The sequence below is a fragment of the Macaca fascicularis genome, chromosome 14, assembly GCF_037993035.2.
Source record: "Macaca fascicularis isolate 582-1 chromosome 14, T2T-MFA8v1.1".
In the NCBI taxonomy this organism is placed as follows: Eukaryota; Metazoa; Chordata; class Mammalia; order Primates; family Cercopithecidae; genus Macaca; species Macaca fascicularis.
Window position 1 is genome coordinate 72797411 of NC_088388.1, and position 18315 is coordinate 72815725.

Sequence of the window (18315 nt, forward strand, 5' to 3'; positions counted from 1 at the left end):
AATACAAAAATTAACCAAGCGTAGTGGTGGGCACCTGTAATCCCAGCTACTCAGGAGGCTGAGGCAGGAGAATCACTTGAACCCGGGAGGTGGAGGTTGCAGTGAGCCAAGATCACACCACTTCACTCCAGCTTGGGCAACAGAGCGAGACTGTCTCAAAAAAAAAAAAATATATATATATATATACACACACACACACATACACACACACGTGTATATTTTGATACTTTTATATTTTTATGTATATATACATATATTTTATATATACATATTTACATATATTGTATGTATGTATATATAATATACTATAATATATATATAATATATGTGTGTTTATATATATAGAAGCAGTGAGTAGAATGGTGGTTACAGAGACGTGGGGAGGAGGAATGGGGAAAATGATAGTCATAGGGCTTAAAGTCTCAGGAGGAATATATTGTTTTTTGAGATCTATTGCATAGCATGGTAGATTGCTAAGAGTAAATTTCAAATGTTCTCAACCCAAAAAATGTTAAGCATATGAGGTGATGGATATGTTAACTGGCTTGATTTAATTATCCCACATTGTATTTATAAGTCACAATAGGACTTTGTGCCCCATAATTATAAACAGGTATAAATTGTCAATTTACAATTAAAAAAAAGAAAACAGGATAAGGAAGGATATGGCTGAGTACACACAACACGTGAATGTCTGTGAGTTCCCATTCCAGGGCTCACTATTCTACATTGCCACCACATTCATCCACTCCTTTTCATAGGTCTCTAGAGTCGATGTCCCAGTTGTGATATATACAGTGACCCTTGACAGCTGCTCTGAAATCCGGACCCAAACAGAAGGAAAGGAGGCCAGCTCTCAGGTGCTCCATAGCCTTGTCCACTGTGAAAGGAAGGAGCCCCTGTTTTTAGCAGACAAAGCTTTTTCTTTTTTTTCTTTAGGATTAAGGAGTGCATTCTGGGTAAGGAAGGGTAGGACACTGACAGCTCTACAGACTCAGTGAACTGTGCTAGACGGTGTTTCTTGGCTTTGGGATGCTGCCTTGTGACTTCTTATGAGAAATACCTTTCTCTCCAGACCTGAAAAGCTGGCAGCAGCATCAGCTATTCAGCATGTACTTGGTACCAGGCACAGGCCTCACAATAGGTAGATTTCTTTTCTAAACAAGACTCTTTGTGCATATACTTTTATGTTCTTTTTCTGTTTTAACTTTTATTTTGCCAATAACCTTAAACTTGCAGAAAAATTGCAAGAATAGTACAAAGGATAGGAAACAGACATGAGAAATATTTAAAAATAATAAAAAGAATAAAAAAGAATAGCATCAAGGATTTCAGTACACCCTCACCCAAATCTCCCAGTTGCTGACTTTTTTTTTTTTTGAGACAGAGTCTCACTCCGTCACCCAGGCTGGAGTCAAGTGGCGCGATCTTGGCTCACTGCAACCTCTGCTTCCCGGGTTCAAGCGATTCTCCTGCCTCAGTCTCCTGAGTAGCTGGGATTACAAGGGTGCACCACCACGCCTGACTGATTTTTGTATTTTTAATAGAGACAGGGTTTCACCATGTTGGCCAGGTTGGTCTCAAACTCCTGATCTCAAATGATCCACCCGCCTCAGACTCCCAAAGTGCTGGGATTACAGGTGTGAGCCACCATGCCTGGCCCAGTTGTCAACTTTGTATTATGTTTGCTTTATCACCCTCTTTCTGTATATATGTGCACAGATTATGTATGCTATATTTTTTCTGACTCATTTGAGAGTAATATGTAAATGTTATATTCTATTACTCTATTACCATTTGTGATGGTAAATTTTATGTGTCAGCTTGACTGGCCATGGTGCCCAGATAGTTGGCCAATTTTCTGGATGTTTCTTTCAAGGTATTTTTTTTTTTTTTTTTATGAGATGAGCATTTAAAATCAGTGAATTTGGGGGCTGGGTGAGGTGGCTCAGGCCTGTAATCCCAGCACTTTGGGAGGCCAAGGCGAGCGGATTACTTGAGGTCAGGAGATAGAGACCACTGGCCAACATTGTGAAACCCTATGTCTACTAAAAGTACAAAAATTAGCCAGGTGTAGTGGCAGGAGCCTGTAATTCCAGCTACTCAGGAGGCTGAGGCATGAGAATCACTTGAACCCAGGAGGCAGAGGTTGCAGTAAGCCAAGATTGCACCACTGCCACTGCACTCCAGTCTGGGCAACAGAGGTAGGCTCTGTCTTTAAAAAAACAAAAAACAAAAATCAGTGAATTTTGGCTGGACACAGTGGCTGACGCGTGTAATCCCAGCACTTTGGAAGGCTAAGGCAGGAGCGTCGCTTGAGCCCAGGAGTTCAAGACCAGCCTGGGCAACACAGGGAGCCCTTGTCTCTACCAAAGAAAAAAAATTAGCCAGGTGGTGGGGTGTGGCACACTCCTAAAGTCCAGCTACTCAAGAGGCTGAAGTAGGAGGATCGATTGGGCCCTGAAGGTTGAGGCTTCTGTGAGCCATGATCATACCACTGAGCTGCAGCCTGGGCAACAGAGCAATACCATGTCTCAAAAAATAAATGAATAAAATAAAATCAGTGGATTTTGAGTAAAGCAGATTACCCTCCATAGTGTGATAGTGTGAGTGGGCCACATCCAGTCAGCTGAAGCCCTTAATACAACAAAGACTATTGTTCCCCAAGCAAGAAGTTCTGTCAACAGACTGCCTTTGGATTCAGACTGCAGTTCTTCCCTGAATCTCCAGACCATCAGCCTACCCTATCAGTGTCTGGATTTGCCAAGCCTCCTGTGAGCCAATTCCTTAAATGTCTCTCTCTCTTTCTATGTATATATACACATACATACACATATCTGTATGAAAACAGAACCTACACATCTTATTGGTCCTGCTTCTCTGGAGAGACCTGACATATGTCATTGTATGGATATATACCACATTTTTATCCATTCATCAGTTGATGACATTTGGGCTGTTTCCACTTTTTAGCTATTATGAAATACACTGCTAGCAGCATTCATGTGCAAGTTCTTGTGTTAACATATGCCTTCAGTTCTATTTGGTATATACCTAACAGTGGAATTGCTTGGTCATATGGTACCTATATTTAACTTTTTGAGGGGCTGCCAACTGTTTTCCAAAGTGACTGTAACAATTTTATATCCTCACTAGCAGTGTATGAGGGTTCTGGTTTTTCCATGTCCTTGTTTTTTATTTATTAATTTTTTTTTCTGAGACAGAGTTTCGCTATTGTTGCCCAGGCTGGAGTGCAATGGCATGATCTCGGCTCACTACAACCTCCACCTTCCAGGTTCAGGCGATTCTCCTGCCTCAGACTCCTGAGTAGCTGGGATTACAGGCATGCGCCACAACACCTGGCTAATTTTTGCATTTTTAGTAGAGACAGGGTTTTACCATGTTGGTCAAGTGAACTCCTGACCTCAGGTGATCCACCTGCCCCAGCCTCCCAAAGTGCTGGGATTACAGGCTTGAGCCACAACGCCCAGCTATGTCCTTGTTTTTTTCCATTTTTAAAGTTATAGTCCATTGATGTTAAGGTGGTTAAAATGGTGTCTTCCAGGTTTCTCCACAGAAAATTAATAAGCATTTTGTGGGGAGCTACTTTGAAACTATATAAATATCCTGTTCCCATGAAACTTACATCAACTAGTTTTAGCATTCTTTGATGATTCTTATCTGAATCAGTTATTCCCATGCTATTAGTAATTGTCAAAGGGTGACTTTCTTATTTCATCATTTTTTCTATATTTATAATTAGCATTCTACCATAAGGTAGAACTTCCCTTCTCCCCCATTTATTTATTTATTTAGTCATTTGCTTGTTTGTTCATTCATAGATATATCAGTGTGGACTACTCATGGATTCATATTCTATGACCACAACTCATTCTTACTGTCATTTACTTTGATGCTTAAATTGTCCCAGTTTGGCCAGTGGACACTCCTTCAAGCTGGATCCTGTGTCCTTTTGACATGTTCCCATCATTCTCTGAGCACTTCCATCTTTTCTGGTACCACAAGATGTTCCAGCCTCACCCTGTATTTTTCCAGCCCCAGCCCTAGAACCAGTCACTTGTGTAAGTGGCCCTGGTTCCATTTAGTAGAGAATGGTATTCAGAAACCAAGATCTGGGCACTAGTATACTCTGTTACTGGAGTGTTCCTGCTTCGGGGCCCTATCGGGGACAGTACACGAATGGCCCTTTCCACATCCATCATATTCTGTAGTAAAAAGCATGAGTTCACACTGATGTCTCCAGTTCCAGCCCACCTCCACATGTTTTATCCTACCCTTCCATGTACATACTTCCTTTCTTCAATAGTGAGGAACTTGCCTCTCCTAATCCTCAATATAGTCACTGATTTTGGAGTACCTCTGTGAATAACCAACCTGCCAGGACACAGGCCAGCTCCTCCTGTTTTACCCACCCCCTGCACACATGGTTGTCACTCAGATGGGGTCTTCCTCTCTCCCTCCACCTCAGCCAGGTCTAGGCTGAGCAAGGTGTTCTCCCAACCCTCTGGATTTTCATTTTAATACATTTGTTTTCTAGTGGTAAGAGTGAAACAAATGACTAGCAAACATGAAAAGATGCTCAACTTCATTAGTAATTAAACAAATGCAAATTAAAATTCAAAAGAAGGCTTGGTAATGCAAAAAATTAAAAGGGTAATTCCATATTTTCATTTTGTAAATAGGAAAATGTGGCTAAGAAATAATTGTTTAAGGTCAGAAAACTAGTAGGTAACAGATAGGATTTGGAACTTGGTCTTTGACTCTACTGCCTCAAGGCTGAGGGAGCATCTTGTATATGCTACATGCTTTCCTATAACTTATTATTTTAATTTTTTGTAGACATGGGATCTGGCTATGGTGCCCAGGATGGTCTTGAACTCCTGGCCTCAGCAATCCTCTGTTTCTGCCTCCCAAAATGCTAGGATTACAAGTGGCTGAAGTAGGAGGATCGATTGGGCCCACCTGGCCACCTATAACTTTATATATTTCCCACCAACCCTGTGTTACAGTTGATTGTTAATAATCCCATTTATGTGAACAAACTTAGACTTAGGCCATTAAGCAAGCTTGCTTCAAGTCATACAAGTGGCAGGTGAGCTCGGCAGCATGATTTGGTCACTTTCTGACCACTCAATTTACCCAAAACTTGCACTTTAGTTTTTAGCTCTTTAATTGACTTTTCTGTCCTTTGGCCCACCTCCAAAAGTGTGTTTTACTTATTCCAAATACACCTAAAGTAAGCCTTTTGCCTCAAATAATATGAAAGCGCTACTTTAAGGCAGGCCTTCTTCTGTAATAGTGTGGTTTCAGAGACCCAGGAAAGTTCTTAAATATCTCAGGCACTAGTATCTGAAATGCCATCAGGGAAACAAGCTTTTCCTTCTGCATTTAGAGATGAGATTTTAAACACAGCATTCCTTTTTCCCTATATGAGTGATGTTAGATTCTTCTCCTCAACAGAGGAGTCTCTCTCTGTTGCCCAGGCTGGAGTGCAGTGGCGTGATCTCAGCTCACTGCAACCTCTGTCTCCTGGGTTCAAGCGATTCTCCCTACCTCAGCCTCCCAAGTAACTGGGATCACAGGCCCCTGCCACCACATCTGTTTAATTTTTGTATTTTTTCAGTAGAGATGGGGTTTCACCATGCTGGCCAGGCTGGTCTCGAACTCCTGACCTCAGGTGATCCACCAGCCTTGGCCTCCCAAAGTGCAGGGATTACAGGTGAGCCATTGCACCTGGCCTGAGCCAGCACACCCGGCCAGATTCTTTCTTAAGAGCACGTTTCCATTTGAGGGGAGTAAGAGGCTGACTGGTGGGTGTGGTGGCTCATGCCTGTAATCTCAGCACTTTGGGAGGTGGAGTCGGGTGGATCACTTGAGCTCAGGAGTTCGAGATCAGCCTGGACAACATGGTGAAACCTTGTCTCTACCACAAATTATTAAAAAAAAAAAAAAATCGGCTGGGCACGGTGGCTCACGCATTAATCCAAGCACTTTGGGAGACCGAGGCTGGTGGATGATGAGGTCAGGAGTTCAAGACCAGCCTGGTCAAGATAGTGAAACCCTGTCTCTACTAAAAATACAAAAATTAGCTGGGCGTGGTAGCACATATCTCTACTTGGGAGGCTGAGGTAGGAGAATAACTTGAACCCAGGAGGCAGAGGTTGCAGTGAGCTGAGATAGCGCTACTGCACTCCAGCCTGGGTGACAGAGCAAGACTCCATCTCAAAAAAAAAAAAAAAAAAATTATCTGGGCATCGTGGCATGCCCTTTTGGTCCCAGCTACTCTGGAGGCTGAGGTGGGAGGATCACTTGAACCCAGGTGGTGGAGATTGCAGTGAGCCATGATCATGCATCATGCCACCGCACTCCAGCGTTGGCGATGGAGTGAAACCCTGTCTCAAAACAACAACAAAGAAGAGGCTGACTGAAGGAGTAGTACTTAGGGAAGATACTCCTGAAGAAAAAGAATGGGGATGGGGAGAGAAAAAGGTTATATTGTGGCATTGTGTTAGGGTGATCAGACCCAACACCAGGCTGTGGGGGCTACAAAGTACAGTGGAGTCAAAGCAATGAGACAAGACAAGTTAACAGTGCATAAAGTAGGTCCAGGGGACCAACGGCAATATGGAGGCTGCAAAGGCCCTGAACTCTGGGAGTGATCAAACAAAGAAGCAGGTGGTGAGGACGTGGGGGTAGAAAGGAAGCAGTGCATCAAGTGTTTGATCTATAGCTGTGGTAGTTTAGCAGTTTCTTTGAAGCATATGGAACATGCTCTGCTACTCGAGATAATGGAGAACATGTTTTTCTACCTCAAGATACAATCAATTTACGAGCCTGGGAGAGCAAGAAGCAAGGAGCCAGCAAGTCTAGACACATTCCAGAGGCAATGAGGTGTTTTATGCCCTGAGCCCTGGATTCCATCCAAGCCATGAGGGGTTTTATGCCCTGGGCTTAGATTGTGGTGCAGCAGGGCAGCCTTCCACCCTTTGGCACAGAGCTTGGTGTTCCAAAGGCCACGAGGGGTTTTAGACCCTGGACCCAAGACATGTTCCAAGACTGTTTTACATTATGTCAAACAAGCAAGTCTTGCCTCAGCTCTTCTACCAACATGCCTCCTTCTTCTTTTTTGCAAAACCACCACAGCTATCATTGCTTGTTCTCGGCGGCGGCTTTCTCTCCAGAGGCAGCTTCTGCATCTGCTGACTAATATGAGACAGCACAAGCACATAATTATTAGAATAAAATTCACAGATGTAGAACTTCCAATGACCTTAATCCATTTAAGAGGATTGATTGCAGACAACCCATCAGCTGCCTTACTCAAAATATTAGTTCTAGGGAGCAGGGCTAAGTGAGTCTGAGAGGCTTCAAAAACCTGCTCTTTTAGTTTTACGATGTTGAGGGTGAGATTTTCCTCTTTTCCTTCCAAGTGATGTTTAACTTTTTCCCATTGGTGTTCTGTTTCATTGTAACTATGGGGAGTAATACAAAAATCAGATGTATTCCAGTCACATTGTATTTGAGTTCTATTTTCTAAACTCATAATACGATCCCCCATCCAAATTACAGTCTGATGGAGATCATTAATTTGATTAACTATTTTTTTTATCTATTTGAGCCTGAGAGTTCCATAATTTTGTGGAATTTTTCTGCCACTTATCAACAAATTCAGCAGTTTGCACAGATGACTGTAAAGCCACACCAGCTACTGTAGCAGTAGTAGTAACAGCAATGAGGCCAATTATAGCAAATATGAGAGCCACTATAAATCTTTTTGAACAGGATAAAAGTTTCCTAAGGATTTCAGTTATAGTATGAATAGATGGTAATGCTTCCCATGGAAGCATCTCTAAACAGAGTTTAGAGATACAGGGATCCAGACTCCTTCCCTGGCTCTAATTAACAAAATAGTTTTTGTTTTGTTTGTTTGTTTTTATCAAAAGCTGAGTTAATGCAGGTAAATAGGCGACATTCTGGGCAGGTAATAGAGCGTGTATTTATATCAATAGTAACATTTCCTATTGGTAACATAAAAGGTGGTCGAACACAACTTTGAATCCAAAACATCCTGTTGGAAAGAAAAGAAAGAGCATATTTATCCTTACCTCCCTCCCTGCTGTACTTTTCATATTTACCCTCCCAAATTTTAATTGGACTTTGAGCTACAGTTAATTTTCATAATTCTGAATGTTCCTGTCCTATAGCAGGAGATATCATTTTTGGACTAGGGGCGCCAATGCCATCAGGATTCCATATGATAGGGGCATCAGCTTCCATCTGAATGTATTGTGTATGATTCCATTGCCAGCAATTCCATCGGTTTGTTACATTTGCTTTACAAGAGGGTCTTCTGGTGCAATTTGGTTTGAAAATCTCCTTAGGGGACCAATCAATGACGATTCCACAGGAATTATTTTGTAGTGCCTCAGCCTTACTTGCTATACAATCTTCTCAAGTCCAAGTATCTACACCTTCCAACCAAACTTTATTTTGCTTACATTCGAGCTTGTTTGGACGGAATTGCTGAGTTTTAGGGCTGGAATGGTTATATTTTAAACTTTGCCCCAAAATCATTTGTAAAGCAGCCTGTGATTTATTTTTTCCAGGGATTACTGCCAACTAGACTTGTGTGCCAATTTGTAAGAATCCAGCGGCAGGTCCCAGGCATATTGGAGGATATTTATATCCTATTGATATATTCATTTTCATCCCTTCCTCATTAGAATGCATTGGCCCTCGATTATCTATGGGCTTAGGCATCCAGTTACTGTTGTTGTTGTATACTTCAATAACCGGGTCCATCCAACTCACAGACCTAATTAAAGGAGGAAATGGGACATATGCCCAATAAGTAAAATTTTGAGTTGCTCCTACAGTAGGGAGGCTTACCACCACAGTGAGTACTGCCAGCATGGCTATCATTAAGTTACTAGTTGTTTTTGGTTTGTTCTGTGCTCTCAAGCTATCCTCTGCCATCTGCACCAGCTTCTTGATTTGTCCCCATGTTGGAGGATCTGCCTGACGAGTATTCTTGGTCTTCTCTTTTGTCTGTGAGATGTTCATTCATGCCATCACTTGTATCAGGAGCTCTGGCTCTTCCCAGAGTCCTCTCTTCCTGGTGTGGATCATGATACATTTCAAATGTTTGGTGGGCACCCACACAGGTTACTCATTTTCACCTGGAGAGACATAAGCAAATCCTCTTCCCCATGTAATTATCTTTCCTTTTTCCCAGCTTTTTGTATGAGTATCCCTCCACCATATATCTTGTCCGGCCTTTTTGTTTTCCTTTTGTCCTGTCAAGTGTTATTCAGCTGCAGTCATGGATTGATCTTGTTGTAAATTTAGAAAATTTAATGTTGATAAAGCTAAATGTAATTGTATATGCAGTATTTTATATTCCTGGTCTCCCCCTTTTTGTTTTTGTATTTGAGTTTTTAAGGTATGATTAGCTCTTTCAACTATTGCTTGTCCTTGTGAGTTATGTGGAATACCTGTAATATGGGTAATATTCCATTGTTGAAAAAATGTAGCCATAGCTTTACTACAGTACCCTGGGCCGTTATCAGTTTTGATTTTTTTCTGTGATTCCCATAACTACAAAGCAAGATAAAAGATGTCTTTTAACATGAGCTGTAGCTTCTCCTGTTTGACATGTGGCCCAAATAAAATATGAGTAAGTATCTACTGAAATATGAACAAAGGACAACTTTCCAAAGGCAGGAACATGTATTACATCCATCTGCCAGATGGAATTTGGAGATAAACTTCTAGGGTTAACTCTTGCCTTGATGTGGCAGATGTGAAACTTGGCAGGCAGAGCAATGTTGTACAATTTCCTTAGCCTGTTTCCAAGATAAGCCATATCTGTTTCTGAGACCTGTAGCATTAAGATGGGTTAAAGAATGGAATGTTTGTGCATCAGTAAAAGCTGCAGAAACCAGTGCATCCGCCCTTTGATTGAGTTTGGTTAAAGGGCTGGGGAGGTTAGTATGTGCTCTTGTATGAGTGATATACAAAGGGGAATGCCTTTGTTGTACTGCTTGTTGTAAAGAATGAAATAAAAGATTGAGTTGATCATCAGTTACATTTTGAATTAAGGCACATTCAGTATTTTGTGTGGCTTGCATCGCATAGGCTGAATGAGAAATAATGTAGCTGTTTAAAGGTTTTTAGTACTGTAATTATAGCCATAAGTTCAGCCCTTTGAGCAGAAGCAAAGTCAGTTTGAAAAACTTGTTGTTGAGGTCCTACAAATGAGGCCTTTCCATTACTAGATCCGTCAGTAAAAACAGGATTGGCCCCTTCAATAGGGGTCTTTTGAGTATTGGAGACTAATATCCATGATGTCAATTTTAGAAATTGGAATATTTTGGATTTAGGATAATGATTATCAAGTATACCAATAAAACCAGCTAAATTAACTTGCCATTTCTGGGAATTAACATAAGCTTGCTGAATTTACTGTTATTTAAAGGAACTATAATTTGATTTGGATCATGTCCCATTAATTTTGTTGTATACAGCCTTGCTTGACCTATCAGTACAGCAATTTGATCTAAGTGTAGAGTAAGTGTTTTAGTTGTATTGTGAGGTAGAAAAAGCCACTCAACTAGATCATCCTGTTGAACAACAACATCTGTAGTTGAATGTTTAGTAGGAAAAATTAAAAACTATAATGACATAGTGGATCAATTTGAGTCACTCGTGCCTGTTGAATTTTTTCTTCAGTTAATTGAAGTTCTAATGCTTCTTTGGCTAGAGAGCATTTGCTGTTAAGGTCAGAATCACCTCATAAGGTAGAAAAGAGGTGAGACATAACATAAGTAGGAATGCCTAAAGTGGGACAAATCCAATTAATGTCTCCTAATAATTTTTGAAAATCATTTAGAGTTTTAAATTATCTCTTCGAATTTGAACCTTTTGAGGCTTAATGGTACTTTGTTCTACTTTCATTCCAAATATTGAAATGGAGTGAAAGTTTGGATTTTATCGGGGGCTATGATTAATCCTGCTGCAGTTACAGCCTTTTCTGTTTGTAGCATAGTATTAATTCCTCCCTAGTTTCAGCTTCACATAAGATATCATCCATGTAATGGATGATATAACATTTTTTAAACTGTTCTCTAACTGGCTTAATAACTTTTCCGACATAAGTTTGACAAATAGTTGGGCTATTTAACATGCCTCGTGGAAGTACCTTCTTTCCAATAGTATCTATCCACTGGTTCTTTGTTATTTATGGTGGGAACAGTAAAAGCAAATTTTTCATAATCTTGGGTCACTAAAGGAATGGTAAAAAAAGCCATCTTTTAAATCCGTCACTATGAGAGGCCAGTATTTAGGAATCATAGTTGGGGAGGGCAGCCCTGGTTGCAGCACACCCATGGGTTGAATTACAGCATTAATGGCTCTCAAGTCTGTTAACATTTTCCATTTCCCTGATTTTTTCTTAATAACAAACATAGGAGAATTCCAAGGAGAGAAAGTAGGCTCTCTGTGTCCCTTTTACAATTGTTCTTGCACCAATTTTTTTAAAACCTCCAGTTTTTCCTGTTTCAGCACCCATTGCTCTACCCAAACCAGTTTGTCAGTTAGCCAAACAAGAGGAATGGGAGCCAGGGGCTCAACAATGGCTGCTCCTAAAAATGATACCCTAATCCAGTTCGCTCTGTTTGCCCTTTTAGTTTTAAAGGTTCTGGTTGGCCATTTTCATTTTTTTCCTAGTCCTTTCCCTGGGAGATATCCCTTTTTTTTTTCATTATTTATTTACTGTTGTTACTATATTGATCCACAGGAATAGATATTTCAGCACCCCATTGTTGCAATAAGTCACTTCCTTTCCATCTGGCCCTTGACATGGCAGAATTAAGGAACTTTGATAAACTTCTGAGGCAGCTCCTACTCCAACAATACCAATGGATGCCTTTTGTTTGGGCCAATGCCAGGGTCACTGATCTAAAGCAATAATAGAAACATCATCTCCAGTATCTACTAGTCCCTCAAAGTCTTTACCTTGAACGGTTACTGTACAAATAGGTCTTTTGTCAGATACTTGATTAACCCAATAGACAGCCTTTTCTGCTGGATTTATACTACCAAACCCTGCCATTCTTTTTACTGTGCTGCTTCCCAGTTTTGTATAAGGTAGAACTAACAACTGAGCAGTTCTTTCTCCTGGGGAAGCAGACCACGGAGTTGCGGAACGGATAACTAGTTGAATTTCTCTGGTATAACCAGAATCAATTATTCCTGTATGTACATTGACATCTCTTAAATTTAAACTAGACCTTCCTAGCAAGAGACCAACTGTTCCTGAGGGTAAAGGGCCCCTAACTCCCATGGGGACCTTCTTTGGTGGCTCTTCAGGAAGTAGGGAGACAGGACTTGTGCTGCAGAGGTCTACGGCAGCTCTGCCTGCTGTGACGGGGGACAATTGTTGTACATTTGTAAGGGCACTGGCTGTGCCTCGGTTTGTTGAGGGGCCCGAGAGAGGTTGCCCATCTTTGCTAAATGTAGAATGACACTGATTTGCCCAGTGATTTCCCTTTTTACATCGGGGGCAGATACTGGAACTTTTTTGCTGCTTACTGGTAGTAACCTTTGTCTGTTGATTTCCTTTTTTACATTCCTTTTTTGTGTGTCCAAATTGCCTACATTTAAAACAAGAGCCTGAGAAACGAGGCATATTTTTTCCGACTTTTAATCCAGCCATAGCCTGAGCTAAAAGAGTAGCCTTATGTAAGTTACCCGCAGTGCCATCACAAGCCTTAATATACTCGGCCAGATGAGCCTTCCCCGTCATAGGTTGAATAGCAGTTTGACATTCTGCATTGGCATTATTGTATGCAAGAAGCTGTATTACAACATCTTGAGGCTGTTTTGTCAGTTATGGCTTTATTCACAGCCTCTTGGAGCTGAGCAATAAAATCAGTATATGGTTCCTTGTCGAACAGAACTGAAAGATTGATATTTTTTCCCTGTAACATTTATTCTTTCCCATGCCCTTAAGCACACAGAGCATAACTGAGCCATGGCAACATCCTCCATTAATGCTTGATTGTCTAATCAACCCCAATTAGGGCCGACCCCCATTAACTGTTCAAAGGACACAGGCACAGGCGGCTGTGCCTGTGTGTTTTCTTTTTTTTGTGACGGAGTCTCGCTCTGTCTCCCAGGCTGGAGTGCAGTGGCGTGATCTCGGCTCACTGCAAGCTCCGCCTCCCGGGTTCACGCCATTCTCCCGCCTCAGCCTCCCAAGTAGCTGAGACTACAGGCGCCCGCCACCACGCCCGGCTAGTTTTTTGTATTTTTAGTAGAGACGGGGTTTCACCATGTTAGCCAGGATAGACCTGTGTGTTTTCTCTTGCCTAAGTTTGAGCTTCATTAGCCCACCAAGTTTTAAATTGCAAGTACTGAGACGGAGTGAGAACAGATTTTGTTGAAGTATCCCAATCATATGGTATTAACCTATTATCAAGAGCCACAATTTTTTAGTAAAGTTTGCACAAAAGGAGAATTTGGCCCATATTGACTAATGACTTGCTTGAATTCCTTTAACAACTTACAAAGAAAAGTGGCCCAATTAGCTATATTCTGTCCTCTTTGTTGGGTTACAGTAACTGGAAACTGCCATGCTTCAAGGTCTCCTTCAGCTCTAGCCTTCTGAATAGAATTTTGTATAGCACCACCAGTTGCTCCAGATTTTAATGTTGTCACTACAGGAGCAGTAAGTTTTACAACTACTTCACTTTCTTGCCCATTGTGGGAGAGGGAGGAGGTGCCCATTTGCTTAATTCAGCAGACGGAGCCAACGGACCAGTAAAATACGTGTTTTTCAGCTTTCCTTTCTTTTCTGTGATTTCCTCTGGCTCCTGTGCCTCGCATATCAGAATCTGATGTTAGTTTCTTACACTCATCCTCCTCTTCTTCATCTGAATCTGCCTCATTATCTGTTTGAAATGACTGAAGAGCTGCCTTTATTAACGGCCACATTGACCAAATAGAAACTGGAATTTTGGCTCCATCTTTATATGCCTTTTTAAAATCTCTGCCAATTCTTTCCCATTCATCCAACTCCCTAGTCCCTTGTTCCAGGAGCCATGGGCAGAACTGCTCTACTGTGCTGAAAAGTGTTAATAGACTTTGAGTACTAACTTTCACTCCCCCTCTCTGTAATAAATGCCTTAAGAAATTTAAATAAGAATTTTGCTTTCATTCTGTCCCATTGTTACCCTGGTTCTTCCGAGCGCCCAGCTTACCCACTGAGCTTCTTTCAGTCATCCTCGGGTGTCCTCTGACAATGTGTCCTCCCCTTCTGCATGCTCTAACATTCCTTCACTGGGGTTTTCGTTGCCCCACATTGGGTGCCAGAAATGTTAGGGTGATCAGACCCAACACCAGGCTGTGGGGGCTACGAAGTCTGGCGGAGTCAAAGGAATGAGACAAGACAAGAGTGCATAAAGTGGGTCCAGGGAGCCAACGCCAATATGGAGGCTGCAAAGGCCCCAAGCTCTGGGAGCACACACTGTTTACTGGTGATCAAACAAAGAAGCAGGTGGTGAGGATGTGGGGATAAAAAGGTGAGGAGGTGAGGACGTGGGGGTAGAAAGGAAGCAGTGCATCAAGCATTTGACCTATAGCTGTGGTGGTTTAGCATTTTCTTTGAAGCATATGGAATATGCTCTGCTACTCGAGATAATGGAGAACGTGTTTTTCTACCTCAAGGTACAATCAATTTATGAGCCTGGGAGAGCAAGAAGCAAGGAGCCAGCAAGCCTGGACACATTCCAGAGGCCACAAGGGTTTTTATTCCCTGAGCCCTGGATTCCATCCAAACCACAGGGGGTTTTATGCCCTGGGCTTAGATTGTGGTGCAGCAGGGCAGCCTTCCACCCTTTGGACAGAGCTTGGTGTTCCAAAGGTCACGAGGGGTTTTAGACCCTGGACCAAGGACACGTTCCAAGACTCTTTTACATTATGTCAAACAAGCAAGTCTTGCCTCAGCTCTTCTAGCAACACATTGCCCCAAGGATAGACCAATGGACAGCAGTCCAGACACCAACCCAGGCATATGCTGAAACTTCATAATCTAACACAGCAGTCAGTACAGATCAGTGGGAAGACAATTAATAATTAAATAACTGATCTGAGCAGTTGGATATCGTTTTAAAAAGATAACTACCTTGCTCCATATATAAAAAAATAAATTCTAGTTGGGTTAAATACTTAAATGTGAAACGGACTTTTGGAAGATCATATAGATGAAGATCTTTATGCCCTCACATAAGGAAATATTTCTTAAGCTAGACACACGAAGTATAACCAGAAAGGAAAAGATTGTTAAATTTGACCTAAAAAAAGGTGAAAAAAGCTTCAAATTGAAGAAAGGATATGTATTTCATATTATCAACAAAGAATTTGTTTTCAAAATATATAGCTTTTTTTTTTTTTTTTTTTTTTTTTTTGAGACGGAGTTTCACTCTTGTTGCCCAGGCTGGAGTGCAATGGCGCAATCTCTGCTCACCGCAACCTCTGCCTCCCACGTTCAAGTGAGTCTTCTGCCTCAGCCTCCCAAGTAGCTGGGATTATAGGCATGCGGCACCATGCCCAGCTAATTTTGTATTTTTAGTAGAGATGGAGTTTCTCCTTGTTGGTCAGGCTGGTCTTGAACTCCTGACCTCAGATGATCCACCCACCTCGGCCTCCCCAGGTGCTGGGATTACAGGCGTGAGCCACTGTGCCTGGCCTGTCGGTTTTTGAAAAGGATAGTCAAATAGAAAAAATGGGCAAAAACATAAATAGGTGTTTCATAATGAGGAAAAACAAATAGCCAATAAGTATGAAAAGATACTCAACCAAGAAATGCAAATTAAAATCCACAATGAGATGCCACTTTATGCCTACTATATTGGCAAACGTTTTAAAACGACATCAAGAGTTGGTGAGGGCCAGGAGTGTTGGCTCATGCCCATAATCCCAGCACTTTGGGAAGCTGAGATAGAAGGATCACTTGAGCACACGAGTTCAAGACCCGTTTGCACAACATGGCAAGACCTCGTCTCTACAAAAAATTTAAAAATTAGCCTGATGTGGTGGTGTGTGCCTGTGTTTCCAGCTACTTGGGAGGCTGAGGCATGAAGATTGCGTAAGCCTAGGAGGTCAAGGCTGCAGGAGGTCAAGCCATGATTGCACCACTGCACTCCAGCCTGGGCAACAGAGGGAGACCCTGTCTTAAAAAAAAAAAAAAAGAGTTGGTGAGGATATGGAGCAAAAGAAACTGATACAATGCTATTGCCAGTGTAAATTAGAATAACCACACCAGAAAACTTTGGCATTGCCTTGCAAAGTAGGCACATATACCCAAATGTTCATCAATAGAGAGTACTGTACAGCCTGTGTGATAAGTCACACACACAAATACCTACCGTTTGTATAAATGATACCATTTATATAAAGTTCAAAAATATGAAAAGGTAAATATGTCGCTATGGATATTTGCAGTGTGGCACTGGAGCTGGCTTGTACTGGCTTGGGAAGAACTGGCAAATGCCACAAACCAGCACACCACTGGGTACAGGCATATGGAGTAACTCTCTAAAGAAAAGCAAGAGAATTACAAACAGGTAGGGAGGGGCACATTGGAGAAGTATTCCTTCAACAAGGAATGTTCTAATGCTGCTCTTTTTCTTCCTAAGAAGAAAAAACAAATAGAAGTTAGTTAGGTTGATGTGAGAGTCTGTGGTGGGTGGGGTGGGAGGTTCTGAGCAAAGGTAGCAGCAGAGGTGAATGAGGAGAGGGGATGGCTGGTCCAGGCAGTGGCAAGCGCTGCAGTCCATTCTGACGAGCACTGGGCGCGTATAGGGCAGTGGTGAGAGCTCAAGGTGGAAAGGGAGGCACCGGATCACAGAGGGCCTGTGTGCCATGGTAAGCAGTTTGGAGTTCACTCCAAGTAATGAGGAGTGTGGGTTTCGCAGAACAGAGACAAGGCAATCTGGCCCACGAGGAAGTTGTGGTCTTGCTGAAAGATGAAACCAGAGCTGGGCCCTGATTATGAGGAGGAAGAGCAGAGGAGCTGGGCTTGAGAGGTTGTCTAGGAAGCAGAATGGACTGAGCTTGGTGACCAATTGGATTTGGGATGTTCATGGAAAACAGGGCTCTGCTGTACTTAAAGAGGTGGAGCATGACTCCCTCACTGTAAGGGTGGACCACACAGTGACTGCCTTCCAAAGAGTGCAGTACAGAAAGGGGGAAAGGAGGGCCAGGTGTGGTGGCTCACGCCTGTAATCCCAGTACTTTGAGAGGCCAAGGTGGATGGATCACTTGAGGTCAGGAGTTCGAGACCAGCCTGGGCAACATGGCAAAACCCCGTCTCTACTAAAAATACAAAAATTAGCTGGGCATGGTGGCACATGCCTGTAATCTCAGCTACTCGGGAGGCTGAGGCAGGAGAATCACTCGAACCCAAGAGGCAGAGGTTGCAGTGAGCTGAAATTGTGCCACTGCACTCCAGCCTGGGCAACAGAGTGAGACTCCATCTCAAAAAACCAAACAAACAAACAAACAAACAAATTCAAATTGTGGGACATTCTACAAAACACCTGACCATTATTAAAGTGTCAAGGTCATTAAAGCCGTGGAAAGTCTGAGAAACTGTCACAGTCAGGAGGCACCGGAGGAGATGTGACAGCTAACTGTAATGTAGCATCCTGGATGGGATCCGGAACAGAAATAAGATATTAGGTTAAAACAACTAGTAAATCTGAATAAAATGTGGATTTTAGTTAACAATAATGTACCAATATTGGTCATTATTTGTGACAAATGTACCATACTAATGTAAGATGTTAATAATAGGGGAATGTGAGTGCAGTGGCTCACACCTGTTATCCCAGCACTTTGGGAGGCCAAGGTGAGCCCAAGAGTTCAAGACCAGCCTGGGTAATATGGTGAAACCCCCTTTCTACAAAACATACAAAAATTAACCAGGCATGGTGGTACACGCCTGTGTCTCAGCTACTTGGAAGGCTGAGGTGGGAGAATCCCTTGAGCCCGGGAGGTCGAGGCTGCAGTGAGGTGTAATCCTGCCACTGTTCTCCAGCCTGGGTGAGAGAGTGAGACCCTGTCTCAAAAACATTAAAATAATAATGAAATAGGGGAATGTGGATGTGAGGTATATGGGAACTCTCTGTACTGTCTTCTCAACTTTTCCAAAACTCTGTTCTAAAATAAATGTGTTTTTAAAAAATTAGCCAAATGCATTTCTTCTAAAACCTTTTTATTAAAACTAATTGC